This window comes from Hevea brasiliensis, chromosome 17, assembly GCF_030052815.1.
Source record: "Hevea brasiliensis isolate MT/VB/25A 57/8 chromosome 17, ASM3005281v1, whole genome shotgun sequence".
Taxonomy (NCBI): Eukaryota; Viridiplantae; Streptophyta; class Magnoliopsida; order Malpighiales; family Euphorbiaceae; genus Hevea; species Hevea brasiliensis.
The window spans coordinates 32081423-32097456 of record NC_079509.1 but is presented as its reverse complement, the minus strand read 5'-3'; positions in this window follow the sequence as shown (position 1 = coordinate 32097456).

Sequence of the window (16034 nt, the reverse complement as noted above, 5' to 3'; positions counted from 1 at the left end):
TCCCGTTAGTGCATATTTATAATGTAATGTACTGTATGTATCAAAAAATGACATTGAGCAGTTGTACTATGAAGAAAGAGTATTCAAATTACAGGTGAAAAGAGAATTTAAAAACTAGGTCTGATACCACTAAAACATGTCACACCCTATCCCTCTGTAAGGCATAACATGATCCCGTAGTATACCAAATGAATTACCAACTTCGCTTCATCTGTTAACCCATTAAATACACTACAAGGGATTATAAAACTTTTCTCACTTCTTTTTATAGTGGTGAGCACTATTTACAGGTGTTAAAAACCTTTTTGAAGTGAAGTGAAATAGCTAACACATTTGGACTATTAGGGATTTTTGTAAAAATTTTGGCAGAGTGCCATCTGCATTTTGAACAAAACAGTTCTTCAGAAAACCTGTAAAAAAAAAAAAAAGCATTTCAATATTTTTCTCAATCTCAAACTCCAACATAATTCAACACAATAAGTTTTTCAACTCGAATCCACAATAATTTTTCAAAGACTGAGATAAAAGAAATACAGTACAATTTTTACAAGCCAAAATAACTCATAATTTATTTTACAACTTCAATGTACAGTTTTAATTTATAATTGCTCAAAGTCAAGAACAATATATACATACAGTGAACATACATTACAGTACAAAATGCAAATGTGGTATACTCAATATACCCGATGATCTCTCGCTGAATGCACTAGCAGCCTAGTCTGCTGCCCTATCCGTCTGTCTACCTGCGACAACAATGAAAAGCTATCGCTAAGACAATGTCTCAGTGGTGCACAACATTAACCAAACACAACTTTAAATCACAATTCATAAATTATATAAATGATGGATACGTAAAACCATAATTAATTTCAAGACAATGAATGTCATAAGGAATTTAAACTCTATTTCACAATATCACAATAAATCTCAATAGTCAAAACATGGTTAAATTCAAAAGACAGTGAATGCTAATAAGAATTTAAACTCCATTTCACAAATTATCAAAGCTTATAACAATACAATTTAGTCAAATAATTTAAGAATACAGTGTTGCCAATTCATACACAACTTAAGCCATGACACAATTTTTCTATCAATGCCACGTTGTACACCACGACAAAGCAATCACAACCCCACTAATCGAAATCAATGAGGAAGGAAGCTAGCTATATAATGAGTACTCATCCAATCACCTCAACTGGAAAACCAGAGATGTAGAAAAATAAAAGATCACAACCCCATAAATGGAGAATGAATGATGTGATACTGTCATGCTAAGTGTGAACACAAAATCAATTCCAAACATTTTATTCAATGATTCGTAAGAATCCAATAAATTTCCAAAGTTATAATTTCATTCACAAAATGGCAACACAATTCATAATTAACTTCAATTTTCACAAATCACACTAAATCAATTTTTCCACAGTTTCAAACCATTTACAATGCTTTTCAAGTAATAATTATCCATTCAAACACATTTCCATAATTGAAAACAATAATATACAAATAGTCATAATTTATTTCAATTGAAAAATTCAAAAGAAATAACTGTTGTGCACAAACCTTTGATAACTGTCTCCTGGCCTTGACTCAGTGTTTCCTTCCCTTTCCCTGAGTCTTTTCTAATTGAGAAACACAATTTGAGGTGTTTCAGTACTCATTTAAACTGTCTCTAATGATAATGCTTGATAATTAATTCACTGAATTCTATTATTTACTTAGTCAACCTAATATGTCGACTCTCGATGTATTCTAAGTAAATTAGGTTTTAATGTTACTAATATGTCACATTCAATAGTCTTTTAGGGTTGGTACATGTTACCAAACTCATTTCCATGTATCTTGCGTTTTCTTGCAATTTGCTGGATTCCGGGATACTAGTTTGACCTATCCGGATGACCTAGCTCCCTCGATTTTTGGGTTTTGGTCAAAACTAAAAACTTATAGATCTATGTCTTATTGCACGCGGGGCAAAATTTCAGGTCATTCTGAGTTATGTAGACCAAGTTATGGTCATTTTACTATTACTGGTCAAAGTGTATCAAAATTGGTCACTTTAGGTCATTTTAGGTCAATTTTGGTTCGGCCAGTTTTTGGATCCGAACTTGTGCAAGCTGTTTGACTTGCTTATGGTCATTTCTGGGCTTTTGTGTCTTCATAAGACTTGTAGATATAGGTCTTAGCTATTCATGGTCAAAATTTCAGGTCAATTAGACCTGTTTTGAGTGAGTTATGGCCTAAAAACTAACTGTTGCCCAATTGGTAAATTTTCAGACCTTAATTGCAATAATCCGAATTTGGTCATTTTTCAAGTTACCTTACAAGCAGAATTTTGGCAAGCTTCCTTCATTAAAGTTGGCACATTTTGTGCCTAGTTTCACCTCCAATTGGTCTCATACCAATTGGAGCTACACACTTAAGGTTCTAAGCCCAAAACACAAACTGCCCTATTGTATTTTGTTCATACTCATCAAAGATCACCTTTAACACTTACCAAACTTCACATTCATGCCAATTCTGGTTATTACCCTAACCTAAACATTTTTTACCACATATTTTTGATCATTTTGGCAGCTTGCAATCACATTCAACTCACACCATAAAGTGCAGAATTTGTCAAACTCAATTACAACAATTTGATCACCTATTCATGCTCATTTACATGCCCAACCTCACACCATCACACATATACCTAAGCTGCCATAACAACCATCACAATTCAACATTATTATACCATAATCCAAACATGAAATAACATCCTTATGGTTCACCAAACTAGGCTACCGATTCATGCATTTACTTTCCATTAATTCCCAAGCTTCAAATTTCAATTACACATTCACATATACTAAGTATACATCACCCAAATAATTTCCTACACACATAAACATTTAATCAATCCTTTAATCCACCATTTACAAGCAAAAATAAACTGTCTTCAAGGAGTTTCCATGGTTGCCAAAAATACAGCTCTCCCTTTAAACATCAAACCTCAAAATTCTTTCCACAATTCAAGTACCCATAACATCCACATAAACTTTAATGAAGCAAGCATCAAAAATACATACTTACTACTTTTGAAATTCTTCAAAACCTCACCAAAACTTAAATTTCTTGCTGCCTATCTACTGCCCAAGTTGTATAGAACAACTTTAGTGAAGGACTCTTGAAGAAACTAGGGCTTGATCATGGAGGATTAGAGCTTCATGCATGAATGGCCATGGAGTTTTCTTTGGGATGCATTCGGCTGGTTCAGTTGCTGGAGGTTGAAGATGATGTTCATCTGTCCAAAGTGACTTTTATAGGTGGTCCAAGCTGCCTTAGTGGAGCACTTAACTTATTTTAATGTTTAATTATTCAAACTTTCTCAATTTTCATTTGTGTGCCCCAAACTTCCATCATTTATACTATGTACCACAATTTTAATTTTCATGACATTTTACAAGTATAATATCATGTATTTTTAATGGACATTTAGGTCAAAAGACAACTCGAGGTGTCAAATGACCACAATGCCCCTATTCGGGTTGCATTCCTGATTTTTCGGTAACACTGGGTTTTGTCCGTTTTTCGATTTCTCACTTTTCTTTGTACTAATTAATTAATATTTCTTTGATATTTCTAATGATATTTATACTTCAATAGGTGTCTCTTTAAGTCTTAAAAAATATTTTCCAGGGTTCCCCGCGGTCCAGGGCTAGTCAACGGTCCACGCCGTGACTTTCCGATGCGGTCACCCATCGCTAGGGTTCTCGGCTCGTTTAACTTGGTTACATTTCTTTGCTATTATTTTTTCTTTTTTTTTCTTGTATTTTCTTTTCTTGTATTTCATTATTTTATGTCTCCTCACTCATATCAAAGTGTAGTTCTAGGCATCCTAGCTGTCCGGACAACACTAGTCACCAGAATAGTAGAACGCACTGCCGAACATAGGGGTGTTACACTAAATCATTTTATGCACCTCATAGACTATGGTTAATGTCACACCCTACCTCTCTGTAAGGCATAACATGATCCCGTAGTATACCTAATGAATTACCAACTCCGTCTACTGATAATCCATTAAATACACTACAAGGGATTTTAAAAACTTTTCTTACTTCTTTTACAGTGGTGAGCACTATTTACAGGTGTGAAAGACTTTGGTGAACTAAAGTGAAACAACTAACTCATTTGATTTATTTGGAGTATCTGTAAAAATTTTGGCAAGGTGCGATTTGTATTTTGGACAAAACAGTTCTTGAAACCTCAAAAGCACTTCAATATATTTTCAAATCTCAACTCCAACATTTTTATCAACACAACACATTTCTCAAGTCAATTCCATAGAAATTTTTCAAAGTCTGAGATAAGGAAATATAATACAAGTTTTACAAGTCAAATAACTCATAATAAATTTACAACTTCAAGGTACAATTTGAATTTACAACTGCTCAAAACCAAAAACAAAATGTACATACAGTGTCATACATTACAAGACAAAATGCAAAATATTGGTATACTCATTATACTGTAATCCTCACTGGATGTATTAGCGGCCTAGTCTGCACATGCTGTCTCTCTACTGCGACAATATAAAGCTATCATTTGAGACAATGTCTCAGTGGTGCACAACATTAACCAAATACAATTTTAATTCACAATTCATAAATCATATCAATAGTGGATACTTAAAATCATAGTTAAATTCAAGACAATGAATGTCATAAGGAATTTAAACTCCAATTCACAAATTATCAAAATTCATAATAACACAATTTAGTCAAATAGTTTAAGGATACCGTATTGCCAATTCATGCACAATTTGATCAAATAACTGAATAATACCCTTTTTGCAAATCAATAACACAATTCGATCAAATAACTGAATAATATCGTTTTGCAAATCAATAACACAATTGATCAAATAACTGAATAATATCGTTTTGCAAATCAATAACACAATTGATCAAATAACTGAATAATATCGTTTTGCAAATCAATAACACAATTGATCAAATAACTGAATAATATCGTTTTGCAAATCAATAACACAATTGATCAAATAACTAAATAATATCATTTTGCAAATCAATAACACAATTGATCAAATAACTGAACAATATCATTTTGCAAATCAATAACACAATTGAATCAAATAACTGAATAATATCGTTTTGCAAATCAATAACACAATTGATCAAATAACTGAATAATATCGTTTTGCAAATCAATAACACAATTGATCAAATAACTGAATAATATCGTTTTGCAAATCAATAACACAATTGATCAAATAATCAATAATATCGTTTTGCAAATCAATAACACAATTGATCAAATAATCAATAATATCATTTTGCAAATCAATAACACAATTGATCAAATAACTGAACAATACAATGTTGCCAATCAATAACACAATTTAGGTCATGACACAAATTTTTCCATATATGCCGTGTTGTACACCACGACAAGACATACTCACCCCAATAATCGAAATCAATGAGGGAGGAAGCTAGCTATCTAATGAGTACTCATACATACTCACAACAGACTGGGAAGTCAAAGAGGGAGGAACATAATCATACTCACCCCAGACTGATAAGTCAAAGAGGGAGGAATAATCACACTCACCCCATTAATGGAGGAGGAACATAGTATCAGTGTCATGCCAATTGTGAGTCAAAACAATTCCAAACATTTTATTCAAATGATCCGTAAGAATCCAATAAATTTCCAAAGTTATAATTTCATTCACAAAATGGCAACACAATTCGTAATTCACTTCAATTTCCACAAAAACCATTTACAGTGCTTTTCAATCAATAAGTATCCATCAATATCATTCAAACAATTTTTCACAGTTTCAAACCATTCACAATGTTTTTCAATCAATAAGTGTCCATCAAACACATTTCTACAATTTAAAACAATAATATACAAATAGTTAATATTTATTTCAATTGAAAAATTCAATAGAAATAGTTATTGTGCACAAACCTCTGATATTTGTCTCCTGATCTTGACTCAGTATTTCTTTCCCTTTTGCTGAGTCCTTGCTAACTGAGAAACACAATTTTGAAGTGTTTCAGTGCTAAATTAATTTGCCTCTAACGATAATGTTCGATAAATAATTCATCAATACCTTTATTTGCTTAATCACCCAATATACCGACCTCGATGTTTTCTAGGTAAATTAGGTTTTAGTGTCCTTTACATGTCACATTCGATAGGGTTTTAGGTTTGGTACGTTTACCAAAGTCATTTCCTTGCTTAGTGCATTTTAATGCAAATTGTCGATTCCGGACACCGTTTGACCTAGCCGACGACCTAATTCCTCCGCTTTCGGTTTCGTCAAAACTAAAAACTTGTAGATCTATGTCTTATTGCATGCGGGGCAAAATTTCAGGTCAATCCGAGTTAAGTAGACCAAGTTATGGTCATTATACTATTGCTGGTCAAATGGTACCAATTTAGGTCAATTTTAGGTCAATTTGGTCAACTCTGGTTCGGCCAGTTTTTGGACCCGAACTTGTGCAAGCTTTTTGACTTGCTTCTGGTCATTTCTGGGTTTTGGTGTCTTCATAAGACTTGTAGGTATGGGTCTTAACTATTCATGGTTAAAATTTCAGGTCAATTGGACCTGTTTTGAGTGAGTTATGGCCTAAATACTCACTGCTGCCCAAATGGTCAGTTTTTAGGTCTCAAGTGTACCTAATCCGAATTGGTCATTTTTCACATCACCTTGCAAGCAGAATTTTGGTATGATTTCTCAATGAAAGTTGGCACATTCTGTGCCTAGTTTCACCTCCAATTGGTCTCATACCAATTGAGGTTACACATTTAAAGTTATAGGTCTATTTGCACACTGTCCTCTTTATGTCTTTCAAACCCCAATTCAAACACACATTTAACTTGCTCTACTTTAATTCCCCATACCTAATTCTGATTTTATACCATTCCATATTCATTTATCACTTCTTACTATGGTCAATTTGGACAGAATACAAACATTCTCAATACATCAAATACAACCCTAAACCACAAAGTCCAAATTTAGCAATATATGTACATAAATACACCTAATCATTACATATAATTTCCACTACTAATTTACATACACATTCATCAATTCTTCTATGTCAACATTCTGCCAACACTTCCATCAATACATACAATTATTCAAGTGTCCCCAAGCTGCCGAAAACCTTCTTCAACACCACATTGCTCTACAATTCATCAATTCTCATCCAAGTGCATAAATCACCATATATATTTGAAATAATTCATTAGGATATTAAACCACCATGATCAACATTATTCCTCATCAATTATATGCATAATAATTCATCAAATGCATGACCCCATGGCTGTCCAAAATGGCTATTTCAATAACTAGTTAAACTCTAAAATTTCCTTCACAAAACTAACACCCATAACATGCACACAAAATTTAACAAAGGAATTCTCAAAAATGCAAACTTACCTTTAATTGTAACTTGCTAAACCTTCACCAAACTTCTCAAAATTGGTATCAATATCTTCCTTGTGATGTGTAGACTAACTTTGATGAAGGAACTTAGGAAGAAATTGGCTTGGAAGTGGATGGGTGGAGCTTGAACATGGGGCGTCAATGGTGGAATTTGGGAGGTGGTTTCATCTGCCAAGAAGAAAATCAATGAAGAAGAAGATGAAATGGACGTGCACTTGTCCACTTAAAGAATTTATATACCCCTCCCTAGTGCTCCACTAACTTAGGTTTTTTAATTATTATAATTAAACTTTCCATTATCCCATTTTATATCCCTTTATGTTTTTAATTATACTACCCATGAAATTTCATTTTTTTATGGCATTTTCAAAATTTAATACTATTTATTTTTAAAGGACATTTAGGTCAAAAGTTAACTCGGAGTGTGAATTGACCAAAATGCCCCTATTTGGGTTGTACTCCTGATTTTTCGGTAACACCGATTTTTGTCCGTTTTTCGATTTCTCACTTTTCTTTGTACTAATTATTTAATTTTTCTTTAATCTTTCTAATGAGATTAATTCTTCCATAAGGTTCTATTTATGTCCTAAAATGTTTTTTCCGGGGTTCCCCGCAGTCCAGGGCCAGTCAACGGTCCACGCCGTGACTTCCCGGTGCGGTCACCCATCGCTAGTTTTCCCGGCTCGCTTAACTTGATCACATTTCTTTGCTATTATTTTTCCTTTATTTTTCTTGTATTTTCTTTTCTTGTATTTCATTATTTTATGTCTCCTCCCTCATATCAAGGTGTGGTTCTAGGCATCCTAGCTGTCCGGACAACACTGGTCACCGGAGCAGTAGAACGCACTCCAGAACTTTGGGGTGTTCCAATTCTCTCCCTTAAAATAAATTTCGTCTCGAAATTTTTACCCAGTAGCCATCTTACAATAGTCATACGTTTATTTCTCCTTTCTATATGATCGTAAGACTTTTAACAATCTAATACAATGTTTAATTTGTTTGGATAACACCAATCTCCTCTTACTATTATGCTGTCTAATATTTTGGTTCACGTTGTTCTTGAATGACCCTTGAGGTCATGTTAGAATCATTCATCAGTCATTGGTCCTCCGACCATTCTAGTCCATAGTCTTCCTCACATTTGTAATATTTCTTTGTTACACATGAATCAACTGCTCAATTCTCTACTTTCATAACTCTTTTATCTCACAATATTCTATAACTTACTTCCTTTTGTACTGAACTATAACCTTTTGATATTTTAACTTTTGAGTTTTAGATCCCTAAGTAGGATTTTCAAACTTATTTCTAACAATTAAATTCTGTCATGGCATAACTATACCAAAACAGATGCCGTTGGCAACTATTCTTATCTAGGTGTACTATCGGGTAGTACGTAGCTCTACACAATAATCTCAAGTCAGTACTGTAATCTGCAGCTTACAGTATAAACATCAAGAACATTGCATAGTTACTACGATACATCCCAATAGATCAAACTTTGTTATCTTTTATTCTTTTTGAATTCACTGATATTCGAATCTCATTCTGATTACAATATCCATTAACAATTACTAACAGTAACATCTCTGCCTTCATCTAGAGCAATTCTATTTCTGTAACTTACTTTTACGTCCTCTTGCCTTACATTAAGTAGGCTCGCCAATTAGCTTTATAATTTATAGTGTGTCAGGAAATACTTTTCATTGATAAACTCTTCCTAAACTAATTTCACTTATTATCACAATCCTTATCCTAAAGGACTAATCACTAATGCATCAAAATTTATTTCCCTGACCTCCTGTCCTAGCGGACTTGTTACTAGCACCTCAAAGTCCATTTTTGTACATGGAGCAGCAATGCAATCAATGATGCTAGCACTCACATAAAAATGGGTAGAACCCGGATCAAATAACACAAGAATATTCACTCTCGTTAGTGCATATTTATACTGTAATGTACTGTATGTATCAAACAATGATATTGAGCAGTTGTACTATGCAGAAAGAACATTCAAATAACAGGTGAAAACAGAATTTAGAAACTTTGCTCTGATACCACTAAAACATGTCACACCCTACCCTCCTCAGAAGGCATAACATGATCCCAGAGTATACCTAATGAATTACCAACTCCGTCATCGATAATCCATTAAATACACTACAAGGGATTTTAAAAACTTTTCTTACTTCTTTACAATGGTGAGCACTATTTACAGTGTGAAAGACTTTGGTGAACTAAAGTGAAACAACTAACTCATTTGATTTATTTGGAGTATCAGAAAATTTTGTCAAGGTGCGATTTGTATTTTGGACAAAACAGTTCTTCAGAAAACCTATAAAAAGCACTTCAATATATTTTCAAATCTCAACTCCAACATTTTTATCAACACAACACATTTCTCAAGTCAATTCCATAGAAATTTTTCAAAGTCTGAGATAAGGAAATATAATACAAGTTTTACAAGTCAAATAACTCATAATAAATTTACAACTTCAAGGTACAATTTGAATTTACAATCGCTCAAAACCAAAAACAAAATGTACATACAAAGGTCATACATTACAAGACAAAATGCAAAATATTGGTATACTCATTATACTGTAATCCTCACTGGATGTATTAGCGGCCTAGTTCACGCTCTGTCTCTCTACCGCGATGTAAATAAAGCTATCACGAGACAATGTCTCAGAGGTGCACAACATTAACCAAATACAATTTTAATTCACAATTCATAAATCATATCAATAGTGGATACTTAAAATCATAGTTAAATTCAAGACAATGAATGTCATAAGGAATTTAAACTCCAATTCACAAATTATCAAAATTCATAAGAACACAATTTAGTCAAATAGTTTAAGGATACCGTATTGCCAATTCATGCACAATTTGATCAAATAATGAATAATACCCTTTTGCAAATCAATAACACAATTCGATCAAATAATCAATAATATCGCTTTGCAAATCAATAACACAATTCAATCAAATAATCAATAATATCGCTTTGCAAATCAATAACACAATTGATCAAATAATCAATAATATCGCTTTGCAAATCAATAACACAATTGATCAAATAATCAATAATATCGCTTTTGCAAATCAATAACACAATTGATCAAATAATCAATAATATCGCTTTGCAAATCAATAACACAATTGATCAAATAATCAATAATATCGCTTTGCAAATCAATAACACAATTGATCAAATAATCGAACAATATCATTTTGCAAATCAATAACACAATTGAATCAAATAATCAAGAATATCGCTTTGCAAATCAATAACACAATTGAATCAAATAATCGAATAATATCGCTTTGCAAATCAATAACACAATTGATCAAATAATCAATAATATCGCTTTGCAAATCAATAACACAATTGATCAAATAATCAATAATATCGCTTTTGCAAATCAATAACACAATTGATCAAATAATCAATAATATCATTTTGCAAATCAATAACACAATTGATCAAATAATCGAACAATACAATGTTGCCAATCAATAACACAATTTAGGTCATGACACAAATTTTTTCCATATATGCCGTGGTTGTACACCACGACAAGACATACTCACCCCAATAATCGAAATCAATGAGGGAGGAAGCTAGCTATCTAATGAGTACTCATCCATACTCACCTCGATCGAAGTCAAAGAGGGAGGAACATAATCATACTCACCCTGCATCGATAAGTCAAAGAGGGAGGAATAATCACACTCACCCCATTAATGGAGGAGGAACATAGTATCAGTGTCATGCCAATTGTGAGTCAAAACAATTCCAAACATTTTATTCAAATGATCCGTAAGAATCCAATAAATTTCCAAAGTTATAATTTCATTCACAAAATGGCAACACAATTCGTAATTCACTTCAATTTCCACAAAACCATTTACGTGCTTTTCAATCAATAAGTATCCATCAATATCATTCAAACAATTTTTCACGCTTTCAAACCATTCACAATGTTTTTCAATCAATAAGTGTCCATCAAACACATTTCTACAATTTAAAACAATAATATACAAATAGTTAATATTTATTTCAATTGAAAAATTCAATAGAAATAGTTGTTGTGCACAAACCTCTGATATTTGTCTCCTGATCTTGACTCAAGATTTCTTTCCCTTTGTCGAGTCCTTGCTAATCGAGAAACACAATTTTGAAGTGTTTCATTGCTAAATTAATTTGCCTCTAACGATAATGTTCGATAAATAATTCATCAATACCTTTATTTGCTTAATCACCCAATATACCGACCCTCGATGTTTTCTAGGTAAATTAGGTTTTAGTGTCCTTTACATGTCACATTCGATAGGGTTTTAGGTTTGGTACGTTTTACCAAAGTCATTTCCTTGCTTAGTGCATTTTAATGCAAATTGCTGGATTCCGGGAAACTTGTTTGACCTAGCCTGACGACCTAATTCCTCAGTTTTCGGTTTCGTCAAAACTACAAACTTGTAGATCTAGGTCTTATTGCACGCGGGCAAAATTTCAGGTCAATCCGAGTTAAGTAGACCAAGTTATGGTCATTATACTATTGCTGGTCAAATGGTACCAATTTAGGTCAATTTTAGGTCAATTTGGTCAACTCTGGTTCGGCCAGTTTTTGGACCCGAACTTGTGCAAGCTTTTTGACTTGCTTCTGGTCATTTCTGGGTTTTGGTGTCTTCATTAGACTTGTAGGTATGGGTCTTAACTATTCATGGTTAAAATTTCAGGTCAATTGGACCTGTTTTGAGTGAGTTATGGCCTAAATACTCACTGCTGCCCAAATGGTCAGTTTTTAGGTCTCAAGTGTACCTAATCCGAATTGGTCATTTTTCACATCACCTTGCAAGCAGAATTTTGGTATGATTTCTCAATGAAAGTTGGCACATTTTGTGCCTAGTTTCACCTCCAATTGGTCTCATACCAATTGAGGTTACACATTTAAAGTTATAGGTCTATTTGCACACTGTCCTCTTTATGTCTTTCAAACCCCAATTCAAACACACATTTAACTTGCTCTACTTTAAATCCCCATACCTAATTCTGATTTTATACCATTCCATATTCATTTATCACTTCTTACTATGGTCAATTTGGACAGAATACAAACATTCTCAATACATCAAATACAACCCTAAACCACAAAGTCCAAATTTAGCAATATATGTACATAAATACACCTAATCATTACATATAATTTCCACTACTAATTTACATACACATTCATCAATTCTTCTATGTCAACATTCTGCCAACACTTCCATCAATACATACAATTATTCAAGTGTCCCCAAGCTGCTGAAAACCTTCTTCAACACCACATTGCTCTACAATTCATCAATTCTCATCCAAGTGCATAAATCACCATATATATTTGAAATAATTCATTAGGATATTAAACCACCATGATCAACATTATTCCTCATCAATTATATGCATAATAATTCATCAAATGCATGACCCCATGGCTGTCCAAAATGGCTATTTCAATAACTAGTTAAACTCTAAAATTTCCTTCACAAAACTAACACCCATAACATGCACACAAAATTTAACAAAGGAATTCTCAAAAATGCAAACTTACCTTTAATTGTAACTTGCTAAACCTTCACCAAACTTCTCAAAATTGGTATCAATATCTTCCTTGTGATGTGTAGACTAACTTTGATGAAGGAACTTAGGAAGAAATTGGCTTGGAAGTGGATGGGTGGAGCTTGAACATGGGGCGTCAATGGTGGAATTTGGGAGGTGGTTTCATTCGGCCAAGAAGAAAATCAATGAAGAAGAAGATGAAATGGACATGCACTTGTCCACTTAAAGAATTTATATACCCCTCCCTAGTGCTCCACTAACTTAGGTTTTTTAATTATTATAATTAAACTTTCCATTATCCCATTTTATATCCCTTTATGTTTTTAATTATACTACCCATGAAATTTCATTTTTTTATGGCATTTTCAAAATTTAATACTATTTATTTTTAAAGGACATTTAGGTCAAAAGTTAACTCGGAGTGTGAATTGACCAAAATGCCCCTATTTGGGTTGTACTCCTGATTTTTCGGTAACACCGATTTTTGTCCGTTTTTCGATTTCTCACTTTTCTTTGTACTAATTATTTAATTTTTCTTTAATCTTTCTAATGAGATTAATTCTTCCATAAGGTTCTATTTATGTCCTAAAATGTTTTTTCCAAGGTTCCCCGCAGTCCAGGGCCAGTCAACGGTCCACGCCGTGACTTCCCGGTGCGGTCACCCATCGCTAGTTTTCCCGGCTCGCTTAACTTGATCACATTTCTTTGCTATTATTTTTCCTTTATTTTTCTTGTATTTTCTTTTCTTGTATTTCATTATTTTATGTCTCCTCCTCATATCAAGGTGTGGTTCTAGGCATCCTAATGTCCGACAACACCGGTCACCGAGCAAGAGAACGCACTCACCGAACTTTTGGGTGTTACAATTCTCTCGCCTTTAAAATATATTTCTGCCTCAAATTTTTACCCAAAGAGCCATCTTACAATAGTCATACGTTTATTTCTCCTTTCTATATGATCGTAAGACTTTTAACAATCTAATACAATGTTTAATTTGTTTGGATAACACCAATCTCCTCTTACTATTATGCTGTCTAATATTTTGGTTCACGTTGCTCCTTGAATGACCCTTGAGGTCATGTTAGAATCATTCATCAGTCATTGGTCCTCTGACCATTCTAGTCCATAGTCTTCCTCACATTTGTAATATTTCTTTGTTACACATGAATCAACTGTTCAATTCTCTACTTTCATAACTCTTTTTATCTGTCAATATTCTATAACTTACTTCCTTTTGTACTGAACTATAACCTTTTGATATTTTAACTTTTGAGTTTTAGATCCCTAAGTAGGATTTTCAAACTTATTTCTAACAATTAAATTCTGTCATGGCATAACTATACCAAAACAGATGCCGTTGGCAACTATTCTTATCTAGGTGTACTATCGGGTAGTACGTAGCTCTACACAATAATCTCAAGTCAGTACTGTAATCTGCAGCTTACAGTATAAACATCAAGAACATTGCATAGTTACTACGATACATCCCAATAGATCAAACTTTGTTATCTTTTATTCTTTTTGAATTCACTGATATTCGAATCTCATTCTGATTACAATATCCATTAACAATTACTAACAGTAACATCTCTGCCTTCATCTAGAGCAATTCTATTTCTGTAACCTTACTTTTACGTCCTCTTGCCTTACATTAAGTAGGCTCGCCAATTAGCTTTATAATTTATAGTGTGTCAGGAAATACTTTTCATTGATAAACTCTTCCTAAACTAATTTCACTTATTATCACAATCCTTATCCTAAAGGACTAATCACTAATGCATCAAAATTTATTTCCCTGACCTCCTGTCCTAGCGGACTTGTTACTAGCACCTCAAAGTCCATTTTTGTACATGGAGCAGCAATGCAATCAATGATGCTAGCACTCACATAAAAATGGGTAGAACCCGGATCAAATAACACAAGAATATTCACTCTCGTTAGTGCATATTTATACTGTAATGTACTGTATGTATCAAACAATGATATTGAGCAGTTGTACTATGCGTAAAGAACATTCAAATAACAGTGAAAAGAATTTAGAAACTTTGCTCGATACCACTAAAACATGTCACACCCTACCCTCTCAGAAGGCATAACATGATCCCGTAGTATACCTAATGAATTACCAACTCCGCTTCATCGATAATCCATTAAATACACTACAAGGGATTTTAAAACTTTTCTTACTTCTTTTACAAAGGTGAGCACTATTTACAGTGTGAAAGACTTTGGTGAACTAAAGTGAAACAACTAACTCATTTGATTTATTTGGAGTATCTCAGAAAATTTTGGCAAGGTGCGATTTGTATTTTGGACAAAACATTTCTTCAGAAAAACTATAAAAAGCACTTCAAGATATTTTCAAATCTCAACTCCAACATTTTTATCAACACAACACATTTCTCAAGTCAATTCCATAGAAATTTTTCAAAGTCTGAGATAAGGAAATATAATACAAGTTTTACAAGTCAAATCACTCATAATAAATTTACAACTTCAAGGTACAATTTGAATTTACAATCGCCAAAACCAAAAACAAAATGTACATACAAAGGTCATACATTACAAGACAAAATGCAAAATATTGGTATACTCATTATACTGTAATCCTCACTGGATGTATTAGCGGCCTTAGTCTCACGCCTGTCTGCTCTCTACCGCGATGTAAATAAAGCTATCACGAGACAATGTCTCGCAGTGCACAACATTAACCAAATACAATTTTAATTCACAATTCATAAATCATATCAATAGTGGATACTTAAAATCATAGTTAAATTCAAGACAATGAATGTCATAAGGAATTTAAACTCCAATTCACAAATTATCAAAATTCATAATAACACAATTTAGTCAAATAGTTTAAGGATACCGTATTGCCAATTCATGCACAATTTGATCAAATAACTGAATAATACCCTTTTTGCAAATCAATAACACAATTCGATC